General features: G+C 36.9%; 1 protein-coding gene across 5 annotated transcripts in view; it reads left to right on the top strand.

Annotated features, from left to right (window-relative positions):
* Positions 1 to 23,831, top strand: part of LINGO2 (leucine rich repeat and Ig domain containing 2) — a 1,141,972-nt gene that overhangs the window by 213,791 nt on the left and 904,350 nt on the right. For all 5 annotated transcript variants that reach the window (XM_019736291.3, XM_074330289.2, XM_074330290.2 and 2 more), the window contains exon 2: positions 20,841 to 20,937. The gene's annotated coding sequence lies outside the window, so the exon portion shown is untranslated. The remainder of the gene's footprint in view (positions 1 to 20,840; positions 20,938 to 23,831) is intronic.

Here is a 23,831-nt window from a genome sequence, read left to right as displayed (position 1 = left end):
GTTACCAGGTCATTTGCAGCAAAGCAAGGAATATAACCCAAGAAATTCTGACTCCTAGTCCACTAGAAAAGAATTCCAATCCGGACTTCGTCGTTTACTGTCTACATGACAACAGAAATGTTGTACAGTCTCAGAATTAAAATTTTCTCATCTTTGAAGCATTGATAATAGTATCTTTAGGATACTAAGAACTTTTTAGGTGGATGGCTGTATATGGACAATATAAATGCACATAATAGGTCCTCAATAAAAAATATTTTGTTGCAGTTGTTAGTTGTATTGTGACCATATTATACTGTGTCTTCTTTGCATACTGAAAATTATATGTTCTTTTTATTACCCCCAGATTTCCTCCAAGAATTTTACTGCATTTATTTTAACCATTTGAAAAATCCTAGGAGCAAGATGCTACTGCTTTCCCAAATTGGGACTATAAGTTTGTTTGTTTGTTTTCCAATATAGCAGATTTATATGCAGCAGAGAAGTTATATAAATATGATTACTACTGCATTTCTAGTATATTAAAAACTTAGACAACTAAGTTTTTAAATGTTGATGATGGAACCTAAGCATTTTGGTTTTGATTGGAAAAATATCTAATCAATCTACGTGTCCAAGTAAACGGAAATGTTTTCAGTTTGCGGAAGATTTCTTCATGAGCTAGATAAAGCCATTAGCAAAGGTAATACCCTAATAATCGCCACTGAAATCCTATAGTCTACGTGTGATTGAAATTCCTGGAATATTTTTAAATTCTCAAATGAAAGTTAAGCTTCAAAATAGCCAATGAAGTTGCTATGAGTAATCTAGAAGCACTTTCTTTATTTGGCTTGCTGGACTCCACACTATCCAGTTTCAAAGACCACTTCCTTTCTCACTCTTCCTTTTATCTGGACCTCCTAACATTGATGTGCCCTCAGGCTTAGTACTAAGACCCCTTCCCTTCCCTTCCTTTCCCTTACCTTCCATACCCTCCCTTCCCCTCCCCTCCCTGGCTATTCTCACCTACACTGATTTCCTCAGTGAGTACATTAGCTCATTGTAAGAAATCCTAAGTATATGCTGATGACTCATAAATATATATTTCTAGCTTACAGTTTTTCTGAACTACACGTTTTTAAATTCAAGTGCCTACTTAAATTCCCAGTAGACATTCCAAACTCATTGTATAGAAACATGAAACATGAACTTCTATGTTTCTAAAAACGAAAACAAAAATAAACAAAAAGAAGAAAGAAAGAAAGAAAGAAAGAAAGAAAGAAAGAAAGAAAGAAAGAAAGAAAGAAAGAAAAGAAAAGAAAAGAAAAAAGGAGAATGAGAGGGAGAGAGGGAGGAAGGAAAAAGAAAATAAAGAAAAAAATCCCGCTATACATACTATCTACTTCATATTGTTTAATGGCTGCTTGGTTGCTCCAGCTGAAAATCCTCAGAATGATTCTTGAATCTTCTTTTCCTTTATACCCACATTAATTCATTAGTGAATGTTCTAGTTCTTCTATGAGTACATATCCAAAAGCCAACCATCTCTCACTATCCCTTCTGCTACCCTGGGCCTCATCTGGATTATTACAGCAGCTGTCTGATCAGTCTCCCTGCTTCTACCTTGGCCTCCTTGTAGTTCTTTTCCCAATATTGAAGCCAGAGTAATCTTGTTAAATCTCAAACCAACTCCAAACCATCTAATGTCTCCCCATTTCTCTCAGGTGAAATGCCAAAGACCTGTGATATCCGTCACCTTTTATTTATTTATTTATTTATTTATTTATTTATTTATTTATTGTTTATCAATTTTATTCCTGTGGACTCCATGAATTAATCATAACCAGAAATCTCTGCATATTGCACCCCACTCTAGGTCTGATTAACAAACCCCTCTGCCGCCTATTAAAATGATCAGAACCATATTCTTTAGGGCATGGTTTTTAGGGACCCTCCTGACCCCACTGAGCTCTGAGAGCCCATTTTATTCAGCTTTTCCTATCTGCCACTCTAGTTTACTAAGGACCGCTAGTAAAGCATGTTTTCATGGTGGTGGTGCTCTCCTTACCAATCTAGTTATCACGGCAAGAGTGAGAGTTTTTAGGGAGACAGTGGTGGTGAGAGGGTGGGGAGGGATGCTTATAATATTGATTCCAGCATGAATGTCTTCTGAAGTCTTTGAATTTATTCCTCAACTTCATGCAAAGGAATTTGTCCCTTTTTAAATATCATTGAACTAGTCAGTCAGTCTTTGCAGGCTTGTATTTGCTGGTCCAACCAACACACACTTTTAGAATCACAGTTGATTTCCTGAGCCAGCCCAAAGAGTGACACCACCTGAATCTAAATATGAGCTATCTTTTTTTAAATATTATTATTATTATTATTATTAATTAGTTTCAGGTGCACAAAATAATGTAATAGTTAGACATTTATCATTTATATCCCTCACACTGTGTCAACCCTCCTCCCCCCATCCACTATCCCTCTGACATCACACACAGCCATTACATTTCCACTGTCTCTATTCTTAACGCTGTATTCTCCTTCTTGTAACTATATACATAACACACACACACACACACACACACACACAAACTTGTAGTTGACATTCATTATTGTTCAGCTTCAGCTTCAGGTGTTCCTGTTACCTTTCAGACTTTGTCTTCTACCTTTATTTCTCTTGCTGACTCTACTTCAGGCCCAATTGCCTGCTCTGGGCACACCACCTACTTCAGGTATTTGCACGTGCTTTACTTTTGCTTGGAATGATTTCCTCAGGTATCTCTCTCTCTTTGAAGACTTTGCTCAGATATTACCTTTTCAATGATGCATACACTGACCACTCCATATAAAACTATGACTCTTCTCATAGGACTTTCAATACAGCTCAATCTGTTCTATTAGTTTTACCATGGTATTGGTCTTCTTGTAATGCATAAATAATGTCCTGCTATGTTATGTTTATTATTATTTATTCTCCCACTAAAATGTGATCTCCATTAGGGTAGGCCTTTTTCTCTTTGTTCATTGATGAATAAAATTCATATATAACTCTTGATTGAATGAATGATTGCATATGTTATATCCTTGAACTGCCATGTTCTCTTCCATTTCTGATTTCTGACAAGAATAACTTGTGTTCTCTTGGGAAAACAAATCTACAAAATACATAAATAAATAAATAAAAATAAATAAAAAATAATTTAAAAATGGTCTTACCCAGAGGCATATGGTTTAATCTCACCATGTTTTGGTTTGATAATAATAAAGAGCTGATTGATAGATCTAGTGTTTTTTTGTTTGTTTTTCAAGATGTCATCAGCTCTACTAAAATTGTGTTTTATAACTAATAATTAACTAATACCAAGAAACATAAGGGCAATGTATGCTTTCTCTATTTTGAAAATGAAACTAGTTATAGAATCATAAGGGCATGAAGTTTAATACCTAAAAAGAACTTATGAGAGATCTAATCAGTCCCCTGAATTTATACTTAAATAGAGAGGTCTGAGTTACACAAAATGCATTTATTACCTGTGTGTTATATGCCAGGCCTTGTCATGGACTTAGGAGGTACAAAAGTGGCTGCAAAATTATTTTTACCTTCAAGAAATTTTTAGTCTTGTAGGTAAGACAGATAAGTAAACAATCTCATTATAATGAGATTTCCACCTTAATGGGAAACACTTGAAGAAGCTTTGCTTGAGGTTTAGTTCTGTGAGTCACTTGGGACCAGATGTGCTTCTTCATCTCCTAGCTCATTGTAATAGGATGAAACAGGATCCAGGCTTCGTAACGAAGAGGAGAGGCAGCCCACCCACTCCAGTATTAGAAAGGAGTAACTTTATAGTCAAATTCTAGAGCTAAAACTTAGCATGTCTGTTTACTGTAAAAGTTTTTTATTCAATGAACTGTTTATCAATTGCATATTGACAACCACTCTATAATATGTGGCCTGTTAAATATTGCAAATTTGTTTCTAATTTTAAAATATTTTTACTGATTGTATTAGTCCATTGTAACGTTTAGATAAAAATATAAGTATAAACATTATTTTGGAATTTCAAAGTAGCACAAAATTGAGAGTTGAATCCAATGTTCAATTTGGTGAATGTGACTTTATTAATGTATGCATATTATTTGCATAAAGCAAAGCAGTGTATACTTAAAATAATTTTAGAGTTTTGATAAAGCTTACTAAAACTTATTGGAAAATGATCGATAAATTGCATAAATCTTCTCTAATCTTTATCTACTTATTTACCATCCAACTATTTTTTAGCTAAAGAGGTAAAAAGGAAGAAACAGATTGTATGCCACGTATCTTACACTTCGAGTGATAAGTGTTCCCTTCATGTCTAACACCTGTTCCCTTCATGTCTATCAGAAATAAATCCTAACCCTGTATGATGAGACAGTGTCCGTGGGTTATAAGATTTTTCTCTTAGGTCTCCACAGTCAACTCAGACTAGTAGTTGATCTTGTTGCCAAGAGGAATAGAAGGTGATAAAGCCTAAGCATATGATGTAGGTGGCAAGAAGTCAGGAATTATACGGTAATACCGTGATCGGCCCATGGAACTCTCTAAAGGGGAAAGGGGACTGAAATGTAGCAGAATGCCCCAGGTCCCATTTGATTTTATTGTTTTCACATTTATGTTCAGAAATGAAACAAGGGTTCTTTCCTTTTGCTTCAGTTTTCTAATTTTTTTCAGTCTCACAGCAACTGGTTCTTGACCTACTACTGCTGGAATATGTTCTATTCCCCAACATTGATTTCCCTTCCAATATTCCTTGAGTTGATTTTTTTAGGCTCCAACTTATGCCATTTTCCTAAATCAGTCAAAAAACAATTGGTTGCGAACCCTGTTAGGTATAAAAAGTAGGTTACACTCTCAACTTGGAGTGTGCAATTAGGGCACTGGGTCCTCAAAGCAGATTTGCACAGGGCACGTGGGAACAAGGCCTGACTCTAGAGGGGCGCATATGGTAGAAGATTTGTATTGTAAGGTGGCTGGCCTTGGAGGCACAGTCCAGTCCCACAACATGTAGGATGTATGCCCACGGGCAAAGCACTCTCTCAGCCTCATTGTTTCCTTTGCAAAATGGGTAAATTCTTGCTGAGTGGTGAACACACAATGTGATATGTAGATGATATGTACAGAATTGTTCACTTGAAACCTATGTAAATTTTAATTAAAAAATAAATAAGTGATCACAGACTAATCTTTTAGAGATTCAGAAAACAAAGTTATTTACTGAATTAAAAAAAATGCTGATAACAGTACTTGGAATATACTCAGCTCTCGATATGTGTTAGTTCCTGTATTCCTTAAGGGCAAGTGAAGACTCGATGTAATCAATAAGTGAGTATAGTTAAAAGTGTGCCCCCCTCTAGATAAAGGCAAAACAAATACTTTATTTCTTTGTCTTTTCAAATAGTTCTGCATTTGGCTCTTATTTTAAGAATTTTTCCTAACATTGAAAATATTAGGATTCCTCATTACCTTTATGGAATACGTTAAACTCTCTCATGGGAAACAATGTGGTGTACTAGAACACACACACACACAAACACACACACACACACACACACACACACACACACACACACACACACACATACACACACACATACATTCAGCACTGTAAGTCAGGGCACTTAGATTTTTAACCCTAACTTTGTTACATACTAAGTGATTTAAGTTAACCAGTCACTTGGTATCTCCATGCATCAGTTCATTTATAAAATAGGAACAATACTATGCACTACTTCACACAGTGATGGCGAGCATTAAATATGTAATCAGCACATGGTGGCCACTAGTCTAAATAGTAGTTTCCAACCTTTATCTGGGGAAAAACATCTTTTCTGCCTACCTGACAAAGTTGATACACAGATTATATTAGATAGATATACAAGAGCATTTGGAAAGGTATGCACATCTAAGGTGTAAGAACTGCACTGCTAAATGTCATCATGTGATCCTCTAACCCTGCATTCTTAGTCTTTGGGGTCTTGATTCTCATGCTGCATCTTGAACTCCCTTCTACTTTTTTTCTAAACCTTGCTTTCCATGCTCTAGTTATTTTATTTGACCTCTTGATTTCACAGGATAAGGACATTCAGCAGAAGCTTGAGAGAAAATAACCTTTCAATCTCAACTTTTATGTCAAGAAGGCTTTACCAGTCTACTCCCTGGCCAGACTCTGGAGAAGATGCTGAAAGGGGGTTCCCATCTATCCAGAGATTACCTAAATCAGTAGGTTTGGGGATGTAAGTTCCTATAGACACACAAGTGGGACAAACTAGAGTCATTCATATTGGCTTTGGGAGTTTTCAAGTTTTCATTCTCACAAACATCCTGTCTAGAGAAATTCATACTTCAGTTTCCTCCATGTAATCCTTCAGAAGACACATTGAGGCCTGACAATTCTTTAACAGATATATTTATGCATAGCTTTTTTTTGTTGTTTTGTTGTTTTTTTCTTTTACATAGTTGTTTCTTGTTTGATCAGGAGCGGGTGATCAATATTACTTCCCGTTGGTAAGGACATTTCATAAAGATTAAGGATAGTTTAATGTATTACAAATCAAACAAGGGAGTCCAGTGATTAAAAAAAAAAAAATAGCCTGGGATGTTCTCATTAAATAATTCAATTAACTGTAGGTTAAGCAGGGAAATCTATTGTTTTGACCCTCATTGAGTAAGCTTTTTTAAAAGAGCATTTATAAATGTTCTTTCCTTAAGAAGGATAATGTAGTAGTAATAATTAAATCACCTCATTACAAATCTTGCAGTGACACAGAATCATGATTCTGAACATTAATCCTCATTACCCAGTGATTTAAATATGTAGGTGATTGAAATGACTGTTTCCTTATGTCTGGGTATACTTTAGAATTTGTTTTGTTTTTTGTTTGTTTTTTGTTTTGTTTTGTTTTGACATGTTTTCTTAAAATCCTGATATGAGTTTATTTTTTTGAAAAGGAAGAGGTCAGGAGAGATTATATTCTCATTAATCGATTTCGGTGTCTGGTTTGAATGCTCTGGTTTGAATAAAAATAATCAAGTCATAATTTTATGTTAATAACTTATTGTTGTTTGACTTACTGAGGCAAAGACATATTATTGACCTTTAAATTTCTACATTAAATATTGATTTAATTAAAAAGAATCTAAAGACTGTGTCCTTAATACAAGGGTGAGACTCATGCCCTTTTTACTCTTGAACCATTTTTGATGTACAGAATGACAATTTAGCTCCAAAGGAGAGATGATTTAACTCTTACACTTTATTTTTAAAGTTTGTATTCTTGATTTTCATAGTCCATTCTTGCACCTATAATCAAGTACCATAAACAGGGTGACTTAGAAACAACAGAATTGTATTTCTCACAGTTCTGAAGGCTGACAAGTCTCAGATCATGGTATAGGAAGAGTCTGTATCTAGTGAGAACTCGCTTCCTCATTGAAGGCCAGCCATCCTCCCTCTGTAACCTCACGTGGTGCAAGGAGCTAGGGAGCCCTGGGACTCTTTTTTAAAGGGCATGAATCCCATTCATAAAAGCTCTACTCTCTTGAACTTACCACTTCCTAAAGGACCCACCTCCTATACCATCACCTTTGGGGTTAGGATTTCAACATATGAATTTGGGAGAGGGGGGCACAGACATTCAGATCATAACACTGATCATAAGTGGGAAGCACCCGTGTTAGTGAAAAAAAGAAGTCCCAAAACTGTGCTGGAAAGTTTCTTTCCAGTTGCTTCCTGCCACTGTGGCAGACAACTCCATGTGCGTAATGCATAGCATCTGTGTTCGATATACCTCAGACCTTTTATTTATTTATTTATTTATTTTTTTTATTAAATTTATTGGGGTGACAATTGTTAGTAAAATTACATAGATTTCAGGTGTACAATTCTGTATTACATCATCTATAAATCCCATTGTGTGTGTTCATCACCCAGAGTCAGTTCTCCTTCCATCACCATATATTCGATCCCCCTTACCCTCATCTCCCACCCCCCACCCCCAGCCCCCCTTACCCTCTGGCAACCACTTCTCTAAACTAAACCTAGGGATCACACCAAAACTAAACATGACCTGTGTGGGGACAGAGGCCCAGAGAGCAGTATCCAGGTTCTCGGCCTCACGTGGAAAGGTGCTGACTCGGGTAGTAAATGGCCATCAGCTGTAATCAAATGGCCATCCGCTGTGACTAGTTGGCCGTCAGCTGTAACCAGTTAGCCATTAGCCACTAATATAACTGCCATGGCTACACTAGCAAAGACAGATTGCAGCTAGCAAGTGGGGGTGGGTTAGTTGGCAGAGAAGTAGATGGCAGAGTGCGGCTCCTGCTTCCTGTGTCCCCAACCCAGCTGCCAGCGAGAATATAGTGGTATGACTCCCCTATCTGTGGCTCCGTGGGTGTTCCTTTCTTGCCTCACCATATCCTGTGTTCGTGCTGGGAGCGGGACCAGAGACCTTGCATGACAACCTGTTTCTCTACTCTGTTTCCTCTTACCCATCCCTATTAATATATTGATACTGCCTTGGTTCAGCCCCCACCCCACCCCCTCTGCCTCTCATGGTCTATTGCAAAATTATCCTAGCTAGTTTCCCTGTCTCCACAATGTTTCGATAATCCATTGAAAACGAGAATCTGAACATGCCACTCCTTGCTTAAAACGCCTCAGTGGTTTCTCATTCCTACAGAATAAAGTCCGAGCTCCATAATAGAGCATACCAGCTTCTAAAGGATCTTTCTCTGCCTGTTTATCATTCACATCTTCCTTATTTCAAACGAGATGTGAAAGACAGAACTGCTTTGAGCTTTCCATGTACCTCATGATGATTCTTGGCGCCATATTTTTTCGACAACTCCCTCTCTGGGAAGGTCTCCCATTTTTCCTTCATCAGCTTCTATTTAGACTGTAAGGTTGGGCGCACACACATTGTGCGAAACTTTCCTTGGCATATTTCCTCTGCGATGCACAGATGCTGGGGGCTGGGTTCAGGGCCCCTTTCTGTTCTGCAGTACCAACATGGTGCTCTTCCATATAATTTCTGACCTGGATTCTATATCTCACTAATTCTCCTTTAGTGTAAGCTCCTTATAGGAATTCATTTACCTTCCCATCTCTAGCACCTGCCTGAGTATCTGCGCAGAGTAGATGCTGAATACATTTTTTGACAGAATGAAGATAATGTAATATTCCTGGAAAACCTTCAAATGTGTTTTTATCATATTTGATCATCAGTTACATACATATGCTCTGGAAAGGATTTCTGGGTGGATTAAAACTTTGGGTTAGCAGCACACTCACTTTTCTTTCTAATTTCAGATTCCTTGATCTTCCCCAAAGTAGAGGTATAGAATCAAGTAAAGGGTGAGAATGCCAGCCTTTGTCCATATAGGCTGAAGAGTTTTAATTATCTGAAACATTACTTAGGGATATTATAATAAATCTAAACTTTTTATATTTATGCCAAATGGGATGATTAGGATTTGCTGATATTTAGGTAGTGTTTAGTATCATCCTGCCTCATTACTGACAAGATTATAATAACACCATCACAGGCATAATCCATTATAACCTTGCTCTACTCCTATCATCCAGGTCAAGGCCATTATCAATCCACAGGCATCTGCCAGTTATCTTTATGTGCCTAGAACAGTGGGGGAAGTTCAAGTGAGTACAATTTCAGGATTAGATCTTTTCATGGCCTGATGAATGGGTGAATAAATTTCTTTAAGGAAAGTAAATAGAGTGTGTTTCGAATTAAAGTAAGATAAGGAGAATGAACTACATTAAGGAATGTTTGGAAAGCCTGGCAGACATTAACATGGACCGACACAACATCAAAAATTCTATAATGACATATAAAAGAAAAAAAACAGAAGGATGTAAATTGTATGTAATGGATGGATAGGTGTGTGATAAACAAAATATTGTAAAATGTCAGTAGTGAAATGTAGTTCTTGATATATGGATGCTTACTGTAAAAAGTCTTTATGCTTGAAAATTTTCACGTAAAATGTTGGAAAATTTGCATGAACAGAATTTTAGCTATATGCGAAGTACGAATCAAAGACAAACTGGAAGGAAATGGCCTGGTGGGTATTTGAGCTGCTAAAAAAAAAAAAAAAAAAAAAAGTTAAACATATTTGTTTTTCTTGGTTTTTATAATTTAAGAACATTTAAAAAGTAAAGGCAAAAGGTTTTAATGAAGTTTGGTTCAGAAATAAGACATTCTTAATCAGTATATAGGAGAATGATGACAGATATTTACTAGCTGTATGACTTCAGATAAATTACTTAGTCTTAAATTCTCAACATCTTAGTTTTCTTCTTAGTAAACTGTAACATACAATACTACCAATTTCCTGAGAGGTTGTCATAAGAATTGAATGTTTTCATACAGGTAAAGCACATAAGATAGGGCTTAGTACCTGGTAAATACTAATATTTTTAGGAAAATTACATTTCAGAAAATAATTATCATACAAATAGCTCCTCTCTGCCCCCGGTATTGTGTTTGTTTAGTAGGTGGCACACTCTTTAATCCCTGGAACCAGATGAACTGCCTGAGGTTTTTTGTTTGTTTGTTTGTTTTTAGATACACTGTATTTTTTTCTTAAAGCGTATTAAGTATTTTGAAGAGCCTGGTTGGGAAAGACTCCAAAGGAGCATCAAAGTTATGGTAGAGGGATAGTAGCCCTGGAAGGAAGGAGGAAGGAGGAAGAACTAAGTTTTCCACTGAGCACCCTTGATCCTGCTAGTTGAGAGAACAAAACAGACTTCTTAAGCTGTTAGCCCATTAATGCTCCCTGGGCAGAGAACTTGATCAGGAATGAGACACTCAACAGAAAAAGCAAAGCACAGAGAAAGGCATCTCTGGAGGTTCAGTGGCTGATTTCTGTGCTGTCATTGATTTTTTTCACCTTGAACGATGGTTAGAATCTGTGTAAACTCAGCACCAAGCTCTCCATGCGGTTGTTTATAGCTCCAACTTTCAGACTTTTCATTACAGAAGGCTCATTTTCTCTTTCTGGGCTACATTTACACTGAGATGATAAATAGCTCCACTGAGGTTGGAGGAGGTTCTAACATTTTAAACTGTGGTTTAAGTACGTATCCTATCTTTTCCTGAGCCCCTAGAAAAGGATATAGATGATTCCTTTGATTCATTTACTCCTTTTTAATAAACATGCAAAATGCAATTGTGGGCTATCTTTTATGGATTACTTTACAGATATCTCCTGGCTATGAAATTCTTAACTAGTTAAATCCCAAATATAGAAATCACCAGACCATACCAGGGCAGGGGTTCACCTAAGAGTTCCTACATGACTGCTGGGAGCTATAAAGCCAAGAGCTGTCTGCCAGACTGAGAAAATGAGGAAGGGAAAGACAGACCTACATTAATGCTTGGTTCCGTCCTTGCCACAGACTGGCCTCCTGCTGGGGATAATACGGTTGTTAGATGGTAGTGCCATCTAGAGAATTATGGCTACTGCAGTTATCCTGAACCTGACAGTATATAGTTAGGTTTATACTATTAGCAACATCAAAATGCTTCCTAGACAAAAAAATCTAAACGAGCATAATCTTTCTCCATCATTTTCTAATTTCATGGCTTTCCTTAAAGACAGATATACTGCTTCTTCTCTCTTTATGCCTGGAGATTAGTAATTTGACATGTAGTGAATATTACATAAAGGTTTGTTGTGTGAATGCATAACTGAATGAGGAAATTAGTAAATCTGTTTCAATTATTTTATCAATATATTCAAGAAATATGGGCTATTTTGATAATTCAGCCACCATTATTTTACATACTTTTTTGAATACTGAACTTAAAAGTTGTCTCCTTATAAGCTATTTGTAAGTTATTTTATTATTTGAAGTAACATAGTACTCTATATTATTTGAAGTAACATAGTAACATTTTCCCCACTACGTGTAACAAATACCCACAGGAAAACAAAAATAAAAACATAATATTAAAATATTTTTAAATGGCAATTACACATTTTATTCCTACACCCCAGAGGACCACAGTTAACATTCGGGATCCTTCTATACTTTTTTCTATACATCATACACACACACACACACACACACACACACACACACACACACACAGTAGATAATAAAATTGTCTAAGGGATGAATGTGCCATGATACATTTTAACTAGTCCTCTATTGATGGACATTTAGGTTGTTTTCACTTTTTTATATCTTTTATAATTCAAAGTAAATATGATTTTAGTCAAATTTCTGCATATATCAAGGATACATTCACTAAAGTAGAATCTCTATGTACTTTTTGACTCTAAAGAGAATGTTTGTATTACTTTTGAGTCTGACTATTTTAAAAAATCAAATTCACTTATGCTCAAACTCTTAATACCAGCATTAAAGATTTAAAATTCAATTGTAGCAAACACAAAATTTAGCATTGAAAATATTGTAGGAGGAGCATTTTTTTTATTATCTTTGAGATGTACACTAAATTTATCCACATGGCTATTGCCATCACATAATTGCAGCTTTTAGAATTTGGTATATATTAAAAGTCTGAGCTCTAACATCTAAAGTATCTTTTATGTTTCACTATATCTTGATGACATTTATACTCTCTTTTAGGCTTTGAAAATTGCCACAAAGCATTGGCCATTTGTAAATAAATAGAACTCTGTTGCTATTCAAAGTTTAACAGAAGTGAACTAGTAGACTGTTTACATATCTACTCCTATGTGTATTATCTATATAGTCTCTCTCTCTCTCTTTCTCCATTGTTCAGTGTGTGTGTGTGTGTGTGTGTGTGTGTGTGTGTGTGTGTGAGAGAGAGAGAGAGAGAGAGAGAGAGAGAGAGAGAGAGAGAGAGAGAGAGAGAGAATATGCATATAAATGATGAGGGAATTTAATTCCTGGTTTCTTGATGCCTTTTTTTGGCCACCTTGGTTCTCCTGCCTAGATGTCTCTTTTCTTTTGTCCACATCTTCTACTCTTTAATACTTCTAACCTTCTAGTCCCATGTGTGTACAGTAGTTGAATTATTCTAATAGTATTTCACCTATGATCTATATCATTTTTTGCTGAAGCCCATTTCCTTCCCAGTACCTTCATCCACTTTATTAGCCTCAAGTGACAATAAAATACGATGGTTTGCCAGAAGGAGCTTTTCTTTTCTTTTCTTCTTCTTCCTATCTTCTCATGTTGGGACTGTTTCTCTGTTTTTCTCTTTCAGTACTCTTTCAGTATCCCGGCACCAGTTTCATGGGTTTGTTTCTATTTTCCATTCCAGTGATTTCCAAACTTATGCAACAGATTGACTCAGCAAACCTTGCTGGCCTGATGAGACACACAGGGGCTCATGCACATGAGCACACAAGTAGGGCGATGGGCAGCCACCGAGGCCATGGGGCTTGCATGCTGGAAAGGTCAAGGTCCAGCACGGGATTCAGCAAATGTCTAGCCAGAACCTTGTTTCATGTCCCAGTCCCTGCTCTTTCCCTTTGCTTTGTGATGGTTCTTATCTCAGCCTCCCATTACTGATTATTGAGAGCTGAGTTTCTGAGGCCTTCCCATCCTCTCTGTTTGAGTGTCCCTCACTTGGATTTAGTTGCTCCATCTAACTTCTCTCTCCCAGTTTCTTTATCCTCTCCCCTTCCCTCACCTCTCTCCCCTCCTCTCTCATCCTTTGCAGTGCATCTCACAGCAGTTCAGCCTTTCTGAAACATAGGAGCCTCATGGTACTGTGTGGTGAGGGACATGCCATTTCCTGGAGGACTGTAGATCCTGCCAGATCCAACTTGGTATTTTTAAAAACGTTTTCCTCACCAAGGAGAAGCTGTAGGCATTCTATAAAAACTGTCTGCACCTCTCTCTCCAATACCTCAGGAGATCTTTCTAGGCTCCCCCTGCTGCCATTTCTTCTTGTCTGGATCTTTTGGATGGATGCTTTGTCCATAATATAGTTTGGCTTTTCATTGCAGGGTCACCATTAAACATTACTTTTAGGTTTTCCTCAGCTCTACCAACAGAGGTCAATCCCACTGCAATGCTTAGGCACATCTGTGGCGCTCAGAATACAGCTCAGATTAGATGCAGAGAGTTCAGATTCCATGACATGCTCCTTCATTATGTTTTTTGTTTTTTATTGTTGTTGTTTGTTTGTTGGTTTGTTTGTTTTTTGCTACTATTGTTGCATTGTGTCAAAAATAATTAGCAATGGCATGACATCATTAAGAATTTAACTTTTGGTTTCAGACAAACTTAACTTGATTACAAAATATGCCACTTAAAAGCAGTGAGCCTGTGAGAAAGGTTATAAAACTACTCGGAGTTTCAGTTTTTCCATTGATAAAATAAACATGATAACAGTACCAACCTCATAGACTTGTTATGGGCATTAAAGTGTTATGATTAAAGAACTTAGTACATGGCGTAGAACATAGAAAGTGCTTAATAAATGATTGTCTTCATTTCTGTTCACATTGGGGAGATTTGGTTTGTAGTGGTAAGTGGACGTTCCAGGGCAAAGTAATCTGTGAATTTCCCACTAAATGTGAAAATCTGGGTAAAATTCATTTTCTCAGATCCACCTCTTTTATGATGATTCTGTTTTTGTTTTTTCATATAAAGTGACATAAACAATCAAAACAACAACAAAAACAAAAACAAAATGAAGAAATGTTTTACATCCTGAAACCAGAAGCCACTGTACTTGTATATGTTCAGAATTCATAGTCTACAGATTGGGGATGGTGGGAGATCTCTAAGTATGGACTTTATGGCTACCACCTGGAATTGGGAAGCCTCACCTGTGAAAGACAGATGAGGATCAAACAAGAATCATAAAGTTTAGGAGAATCTAGGGAATGCTGTGCTCAAAAGAGGAACAGATCCATAAAATTAAACATTAATGTTTACTTCATGCACGGCATTTTCATTCTGTCTCTCCTCCAAGGTAAAGCTCCTTAATCCTGCCAAGTTTTACTTGCATAAGTTTGCATGTTGCATTTGGCATCTTGCCGCATGTGGGGCAGGGAGCTAATTCCTGTGATCCTCTTTTCCTTTCCTGATCTTTCCAAAAGATCAGTGTGCTCATTGACCTAAAAATGAAGTGGTGGTAAGTAAATAGTACCTCCCAGGGAGTACTTCAGACACAGTAATGTGATGCTCACTGCATCCAGAATCTGAATCATAGGCCATTTTCCATGGCTCTCAACCACCTAGCTCCTGAGTTTGCTTACTCCAAACACCTGAGATGCAGAAGCAGCTAGAACTATTTCAAGGGACAATTCCCTATTCTGCCACTCGGTCCTACTATATTAAACCGTTCTTCTGTTTGAAATTATGGCATCCTGGAGCCTAATGTGTTTTAGAGAGAGATGAGTTCACCATTTCTCAAACTGTGTTCCACAGTAATGCTATCATCCCAAGAGATGACAATGTGAACGAACAGAAGGGAAGGAGATTCTGTGGTCAAACAATTTAGTTAAACATTTTCTAGAAACAAAATTATTGTTGGATCTTCATAACCTTTACTGATTATGAATGCTGTGAATCTAAAAAAAAGAGAAGAAAGCATGTAGGATGTAGCTCTACATGACTTTCTTTAAGATCTTGTGGTATACAAACATTATGCAGAATAGATTGGGAAATACCACTGTGATTCTACCACTTTCTTTTATAAAGAAACAGTGCTTGTCGTGCAGGGTAGCCTGCGGGGTCTCTCCTCCCGCTCCCCACATAAGAACGCAGGACATGGTGAGGCCAAAAAAGGAACACCCACGGAGCCACAGATAGAGGAGTCATACCACTACAGTCTCGCTGGCGGCTGGGTTGGAGACACAGGAAGCAGGAGCCACACTATCCACAACTTGCCATCCACTGTCTCTGCCAAACAATCTCACTTACTAGCTGCAATCTGCCTCTCTGCAATCTGCAATCCACACTCTGCCGCTTGCTAGCTCAGCCACCATCTTCTTGCTGGCCCCCATTCCCCGCTAGCGTAGCCGCAGCAGTTGTATTAGTGGCCAATGGCTCACTGGTTACAGCTGATGGCCAACTAGCCACAGTTGATGGCCATTTAATACCCGAGTGAGCACCTTTCCACGTGAGGCCAAGAGCCTGGAAACTGCACTTCTGGCTCTGTCCCCACAGCGCTACTGTCAAGACAAAAGCCTGTCACTTTAATAAAAATCAAGGTCTGGTTTGAAAGTATGAAAAACTCACCAGAGTCAGCAAGTGTACATAGGAGCTCAGCTTCCTGCTTGGCGTCGTAATAGCTGGCCCTGGTAGCCCTTCTCTGCTCCCAGCCCTTTTTGCCCCCTCTCCACCCAGTGTCAAATACAGCCTCAGAGAGCCTGTGCTGTCCCCAGAGGTGCATGCCAGGTCACTATTTATTCCCATAATGAAGAACAGCAGCCCAGAACGCTCATGTTCTTGTTGATTGATATGAGTCCCAATCATCTTCACCACTTTCCACAGGCTCATCTCATTCAATGTGAGCACAAACTGTAATACACTGATAGTGACACAGTCATGTAATTTTCTAACCTGTTGCTTCAGTTGTTTAATTACAATGCATATAGCATTGTGTCTTTCCTTACAATAATTTTACAATAATTGTATGAAGATTTAGGAATTAGTCGTTTTTGATTTTGTGTTTAAATGCAAAGTGGACCTTTACAGTGTGTTTAAGAATCTGAACATGAGTATTATGTGGTAGAAAGGACCAGTGGAAGTTCAAATTAGGAACAGTGGATGCTTGTTCTATCTCAAACACAAGAAGTCATGCAATATTATGGTTGTAGGGGAAATATATAGGTATTTAAAGTCTCTTTCTGTTTATATGAGCTGAATTTCTCCAGGCCTTACCAGTGGCAAAGTAAATGTACTGACAATACATTTCAAGCACCATGACCATCGCCTCCTTACTGCAGTTGCAAAGGGCTGTCTTCTTCCAGGGCAGAGCCTCCCTCCCTCCCTCCATCACCAGTCATGTGGTTCCAGGTCATGGCAGAAGGCCAGGGCAAAGCCCTTCATCCTACACACAGGCACACACCCACAGACACCCACATTCGATCAACCTCTCATGAGGGAGAAAAGAAAATCGTGTTAGTAACTGTGACTATACAAAAACTGTCAAATATCTTTCTCTTTGCTTTTTTTGACACCTAATGCAATAGTATTCTTTCATTTTCTGCCACCCATTTCTTCTTTTCTTCCCTCACTCCCTCATTGTAACTCTCTGACTCTGTTCCTCAATCTTATTGTCTCACTCCCTCCACACTTCCCTCCTTCCATAAATACATATGTTTATCTCCTTATCTGTTTCTTCTACTTTGTCAGTCTGTGTGTCTTCTGTCTCTTTCTCAGTCTCTATCTTTCTCCATCTTTGGCCTATTCCCTCAGCTAACTCAGAACTCCTGACATTGGTTGGGCAGGAGACAACAGAGTCCCAGGTATGTGGTAAACAATTGTGCTAACAACCTAACAAGTAATTATCAATGATCAGCAGGATTCCAGACAGGGGCAAGGCCTTTCTTTCGTTCCAGCTCCAGTTTTTGTAATCTTAGTTTAAACCGATTGTAGCTCACCATAGTGATGTCACTGAGAGAGGAGAGGGGTATCTCCACCCTGGCCCAAAGACTTCCATAATGAAATTCTTTCAAGTACTCTAACTTTTCAGTTATTGTTTTTAGCTCACCATTTGATAAGTAGCTTTCAAAGTTTAGGTCCTTGAACCATGTAGTTCCTAAAATACTTTTAGAAGGTCTGCTGAGTGAAAACTATTTTACGATTCCAGCCAACATATTACTTGCTTTCCCATTGTATCGACAGTTTCACTGATGATACAAAGGCAACAGTAGATAAAATTATTGGAGTCGTAACACAATTCAAGGTGGTAACACCTACCTGTTACCAGTAGTCATTGTAATTTTTAAACCATCACATTTGAAGTTAAAAAAAAAAGTTTACCTAACAGTGTCCTTGATGAAGTAGTATAGATTATTATTTTTATAACATACTCTGAATAAACATCTTTTAATAGTCTGTGCCATGAAGTGTGGAGTATGCATAAAGTACTTTGGCTGCAAACTGAAGTGTGATGTTGTCTCAAGCAAAAGGATTTGTGTGGTTGGTTGGGTTGAATGCTGAATTAAGGACTTTTTCATTTAACACCATTTTAATGTGAAAGGGTGACTGACAGTTAAACTAGAGTTGATGAGACTTAGGTATTTGGTGTATATTTCTCAAAAATAAAATGACTATGTCACTTCAAGGAAAGCAGCTATTTTAGATTTCTATGTGTTGCCAGTGTTCAAATTTAAGTTTTCCAGTGAAAATTAAAATTTTGAAAATCTTCTGTATGTTACCATAAGGTCGATAACTTCCCAATAATACCTAAAGAATTTTCTGATGAGATTAGTGGTGATAGTAATAAGTGTGATTTTTGGTATTGTATAATTAAATCTGTCAATAATTTGAATGTGTGTATACTTGCTCCTTTGGATTGGGACTCAGACTATAGTTACATTATAGTTCTATGGCTCACTAGGTGTCTAAAATTTAACTTCAACCTCATTTCTCCATCCATAAAATCAGTCCAGTACAGTCACTTTTCAGAAAGTTTATGAATATTAAATGGAATGATAGATGTAAAGAAATGAACACATTTTAGGAACTTAATAAATGTTATCATTCTTTTTATTAATATAAATAATTGTCATAACCATACCCATTTCATAGGATTTTTTTGGAGTTTAGATAATAAGTGGAAAGTATCTCAAAGAATGTTAAATTCTTTCTTCTCCTTCTTCTTCTCTTTCTCCACCATTCCCACCTCCAATCTAAAAATAAAATATACATTCTATAACAGAGTCCAGTGAGCAAAAAGCTTACACCTGTTGTTTAACCAAGAAAATGTAATATAAAGGACGGATCACACCAGTGTTGTAGAACGAGAATGGAAAAGGTTAGACAGACATAATGGCCACAGAAGTAGTTTGACCCTTAGTGCTTGGGGAACAAAAGGAAGAATTGGGTTACTGGGAGCTTGGAAAAGGGATCCTGTAGATCTGAGGTCCACACTTGCTAGGAAGCCAATGTTGGTCTCTTAGGAGCTCAGGGGAGAGGCCTTAGAGAGCTCAAACTCAAGAACTGTCCGAAATGGATAAGGGCATCCTGATATGGGCACCTCTGAGAGGTCAGAATGAGTTGGTTCTGGAAGGGCTTGAAAAATCTGTAGACAGACTAATTTCTGCTAACAGGGTAAAGGATGATTGCAGAGGCAACAGTGGCAGCCAATAAGCATAAACACATAAGCGCCTTGCTCCCATAATCTTGTCTCACCAACCCCAAACCATCCTCTCTTCAGTGTCCTCTTTTGCAGAACTTAAAAGGAAGCCAGCTGGCAAAAGAGAAATATGTTTTGCAGAGACCCAGCCCTATAATCTTCATGCAGAATATACAACTAGGTTTTGGGCTATGAAGCAATAGCTTAAAAACTGATAAGATTCTTGCCTGGCCTCTATTGAGAGGGAAATGAGAGTGGCCTTTTTTTTATTCAAAAAATGTACCTAAATTGAAACTTATCAACAAGACTTGGGATGTCAGTATTATCGGATGGACCGGTGGGCTCATTCTCATATCTAGTTTTTGGGAAGGAAGACTTACTTGTGTCTTCCAGCCCAATTATAATGCTTATTTTTTGTAGAAATAGAAATCGAGGAAGCCATCAGGAGAGAGAAGCAACAGAATTTGTTCTAAAGTGACTAATTTAAAATTGATCACTATGACATGCCTCCTTAAGCTTGAGACGTTTCATACAATCAGGCTTTCAGTAGTTTCATTAGTGTAATTTGCATAACTAAGATTGTATTTAATTATTTTTTTGTACAGGATTCTATTGTAATGAAACTAACATAGCTATTAAAGGGAGAGACCTGGGCTGGTGAATAAATGTGATTTCATTGTATTTTATGTGATTACAATACAATTTCTTACAGTAAATTTGACTTATAAGGTGTGTGTGTGTGTGTGTGTGAGAGAGAGAGAGAGAGAGAGAGAGAGAGAGAGAGAGAGAGAGAGAGAGAGACCTAAAAATTGCTACATTTTTGCAACAGAGCATAATACCTGGTAAATTTATGAATGAGGTTTCAGTGTGCAAAATTGTCAAGGCTGGAACATATATATATATAAAAGTTCTATGTTTTTCATAATAATTAAAGTGATTAAAGGCAATGAATGAATAAATATGTTTCTTTATCATATTTTTATTTTATGCATTAATCTTTTAAAAAGACATCCACCATCCATCTTAAAAAAAGAAAAGCATCTTAAAAGAAGAAAAGCTGTACATTCAGATTATTTTTCTTTCTCTGACACACTTGCTATAACTTGATTGTTCTCATGCTTTTTCCCATTATCTAAATGCTATTACTGACATTTAAGTCATTTATTTTGAAACAGATTGACTCAAAATACTCAGTTTGATGTGCAAGTTGGTTTGTACCCTAACTTTTGCTCTCTTATATCTATTTAAGAATATCCATTGATTTACAAAAACAAATATAACGCTATTCATTGTCTGAAAATGCAAGCAATAATGTCACCAGGGATAGGGACATTAGATGTGATTCTGAATCTGTAGCCTGGAAATACATGTGCAATTTTCTTTTTCCTTTTCTTTTTCTTTTTCTTTTTCCTTCAGAATTAGAGCTAAGGCAGCCAGATGGAAAATGGCATGAGGAATTTGAGATACACACTATTGGAAGAAACTAAGTTTTTTTTTTTCCATGTTCCCAAGAGTTTTTGTTTTATTTCATTTAGGGAGTCGGTTGGAGATGGTTTCAAGATGTAGGATCGTTATATGTGAAGTATCCCAAATGAAGTTGGAGCATCCACGTTGAGATTACTTAATATTGTGGTAAGATGAAATGATTCTTAATATATTAGCCTTTGGAGAATTAAATGAGGTTGTGTGTGTGTGTGTGTGTGTCTGTAAATTAAAAAAAAAAAAAAAAATGAAGGTTTATAACCCAATATGTAAGTCTGAGATTCAAAAACAACTTTTTAAAAATTATTTTTCCACTGATTGTTTTATGACTCTTTAAGAGGAGTGGGGCATGATAGAGAACTCAAATTTAGTATTATTAATGTCCTACTATGCGTATTTACATTATTTATATTAGTCAGTAGGTCACCACAACTGCCTGAGGAGGTATTATTATTCTCCCAGTACAGGTGTGGAAAATGAAGGTCAGAGAAATTAAAACCTTGTCCAAGGTCGTGTAGCTATTAAGTGACACAAGAGTGAATTGACTCTATTCTCTACCATTCTGCTGCCAAGCTGCTTCTAGAATTTGTTGTGGATGAGATGCCAAAGAATTAACATAGGCTGAGGTCAAGACACTCAAGTTTTAAACTGTCATTTTGAAAAGAGTTTTGTTGGCCTTCCCTCAGATAGATAACCAAAATGAATGCATTTTCTTTGTATTTACAGTGTTCTTGAAAAGAGAAAGATTTCTCCAAGTCATTGACTAGTTGCATAGATGATGATGTTTCAAAGAAACTGGAAGTTATAGAAAAAATGACGTGGAAAATGTGTGCTATAATTTTCCCATTCACTTTTGCTAAAAAATGAAAATCTGTAGTAGGCGTCCTATGTACAAATACCCCATCGTGGCTGGTGGTATAGTTTAATAGAACTACTACCAATCCTTCTTTGTTACTAACTAGTATATGACTCAAGTAGCTCGAGTCTCATTTCCCTTTTCTGTTACTTGTTCCATCGAGGTTGTTTCATGATTCCATTGAAATAAGAGATAACATGAAAATCACCTATAATTCTTTCTGGTACATAGTAGATATCCAATAAAATTAAAGAGATGTTGTGTGAAAGAATCTCTCTATTCAACCTTATGTAAAGTTAGATTCACATGTATTTTATTTCTGTAGAAGATGTTTCTTTGGGGGAATTGCAGATCGCTGATTGAAACCTTTAGACATTTCAGTATATTTTAAGGGCATTAGTTTATAAATGGCAGAACATAGTTTCTTTTGTTCTAGGAACTCAGCAGTACCACTGGATTTAGATGATCTAGCTATGACATCTGCAAATTTTCTAATAAGTTTTTCCTAGTCATTGCAAACCAGCTACTCACTCTGTCCCTGTGATTCAGATTTGCATGGTCTAGTCTATTCAATGGTGACATCCTGGGAGTCTGTAAAGCATTGGTGCTTACGGAATGTTGCTTCTGTGTCGGCAATAATCAACAATATGTCTGTGAGAGCAGATACCATGCCTGCAATTGAAGATTACATTTTAACTTTCTATGTTGTGAAATGTAGAAAAGAAAAAAAAAAGCCAACTTTCACTGTGAGATTCTGAGAAGAAGCCTCCAATTACCCTCCATTTCTAAAGTGTTTCATTTTTCTATGGTAGAGTAAAAACTCTGTAAGATTATTGAATGCAGTGAAGATATTAGACTGGAATCTCAAACATACATAGACAAAAGCTCCACCCAGAGCATCATGGGAAGGGAATTTAGGCCATTCTGTACTTAAGTTATTTTCAATTCAATTAGTTTACATTCTGAAAACACCTGCAAAACTGTCCACATTCCTCCTATACTGTATTACTTCTCAGTGCAAGAATTTTGCGTTTGGACAGAAGCTACTAAACAAACAATCCCAAATTTCCACTCTACATCCAGTGTTAGATTGAGTTAAAAAGTGATTGTTGTTTCTTAGGGATAGAATTTTTGTCACTTAAGGCCTCATTTCGCTTTGCTTTTTCTCTGTAATAACCCTGTATTTGCATCATGCCTCACTAACACCAAGTAAATTTCTTAGCCTCTGTTAATCTCAGTAATCTCATCATAATATGAGGATCATAACGGTTACATTGCAGACATTTAAGGATTACAAGGAATATGTGTAAATCAGCGAGTGCTCGGAACATTACTGATGATCTTATATTGTAGCCATACATATATCTAGGTCTGCTAGTAGGTTTCATAATATGTGAATCCCCCAAATATCCTGTAAGAATCTGTAATCTTCCCGAATAAGGGCAAGCCTGATGCAAAAGATGGTGTGATTTATGAAAAGAGCAGTTTTTCTAGAAAGCCACGACTTGGACCTACGTGCCTAACCAGGAAAATAAACATTGTGTTTTCTAATTATTAGGCCAAGGAAAATAGACTTTTACCTTAAGTTTGTTAATATTACCTGTGGGCTAATGTGCCTTTATCATGAGCTTTTTCATATTTGCATCTCTAGGCCAAATACTTCTCAAGCTTTCAAGTGTGTACAAACCCAGAGAGCTTATAAAATATATTGGTTACAGGGTGTTGTTCTCAGGATTTTGCTTTTGTAGGAGAGGTTGGGTTTGAGTCCTAAAAATCCACATTCTATCCATGGTTATTCTTGTGTATACACCACTAACTGAGGCTTAATGTTTTTTCTTCTTAAAGCTTTAAGTTTTGCACAATCTAATTCTAGAGCTTTATTATTGTAAGTCAAACAGAACAACTTCATTCAGTAACTATTAAGACAAATAACTAAGAAACAGATAAGCACCCGTAATAATTCTCTACTCTTATTTGTCAGTAGATTAACTTTGCAAAGATTTTAATTCCATGAACATATAAGAAGTTAATAGAACAGATAAGTAAAAATAAATAAATACTGCCCCAGTTAATAACAACAGGAGTTCTGGTCTGGCTAATGCTTATTGAAAACCTAATAACTAGTTTCTTCCATATGTATTAATTTATCAAATCTTCATTCTAGTTCTTCTCAGTAGTTAATATCCCA

Source organism: Rhinolophus sinicus, chromosome 16, assembly GCF_057876585.1.
Source record: "Rhinolophus sinicus isolate RSI-liver-muscle chromosome 16, RSI-T2T, whole genome shotgun sequence".
Lineage (NCBI taxonomy): Eukaryota > Metazoa > Chordata > Mammalia > Chiroptera > Rhinolophidae > Rhinolophus > Rhinolophus sinicus.
This window is presented reverse-complemented; position numbering and strand designations above follow the sequence as displayed.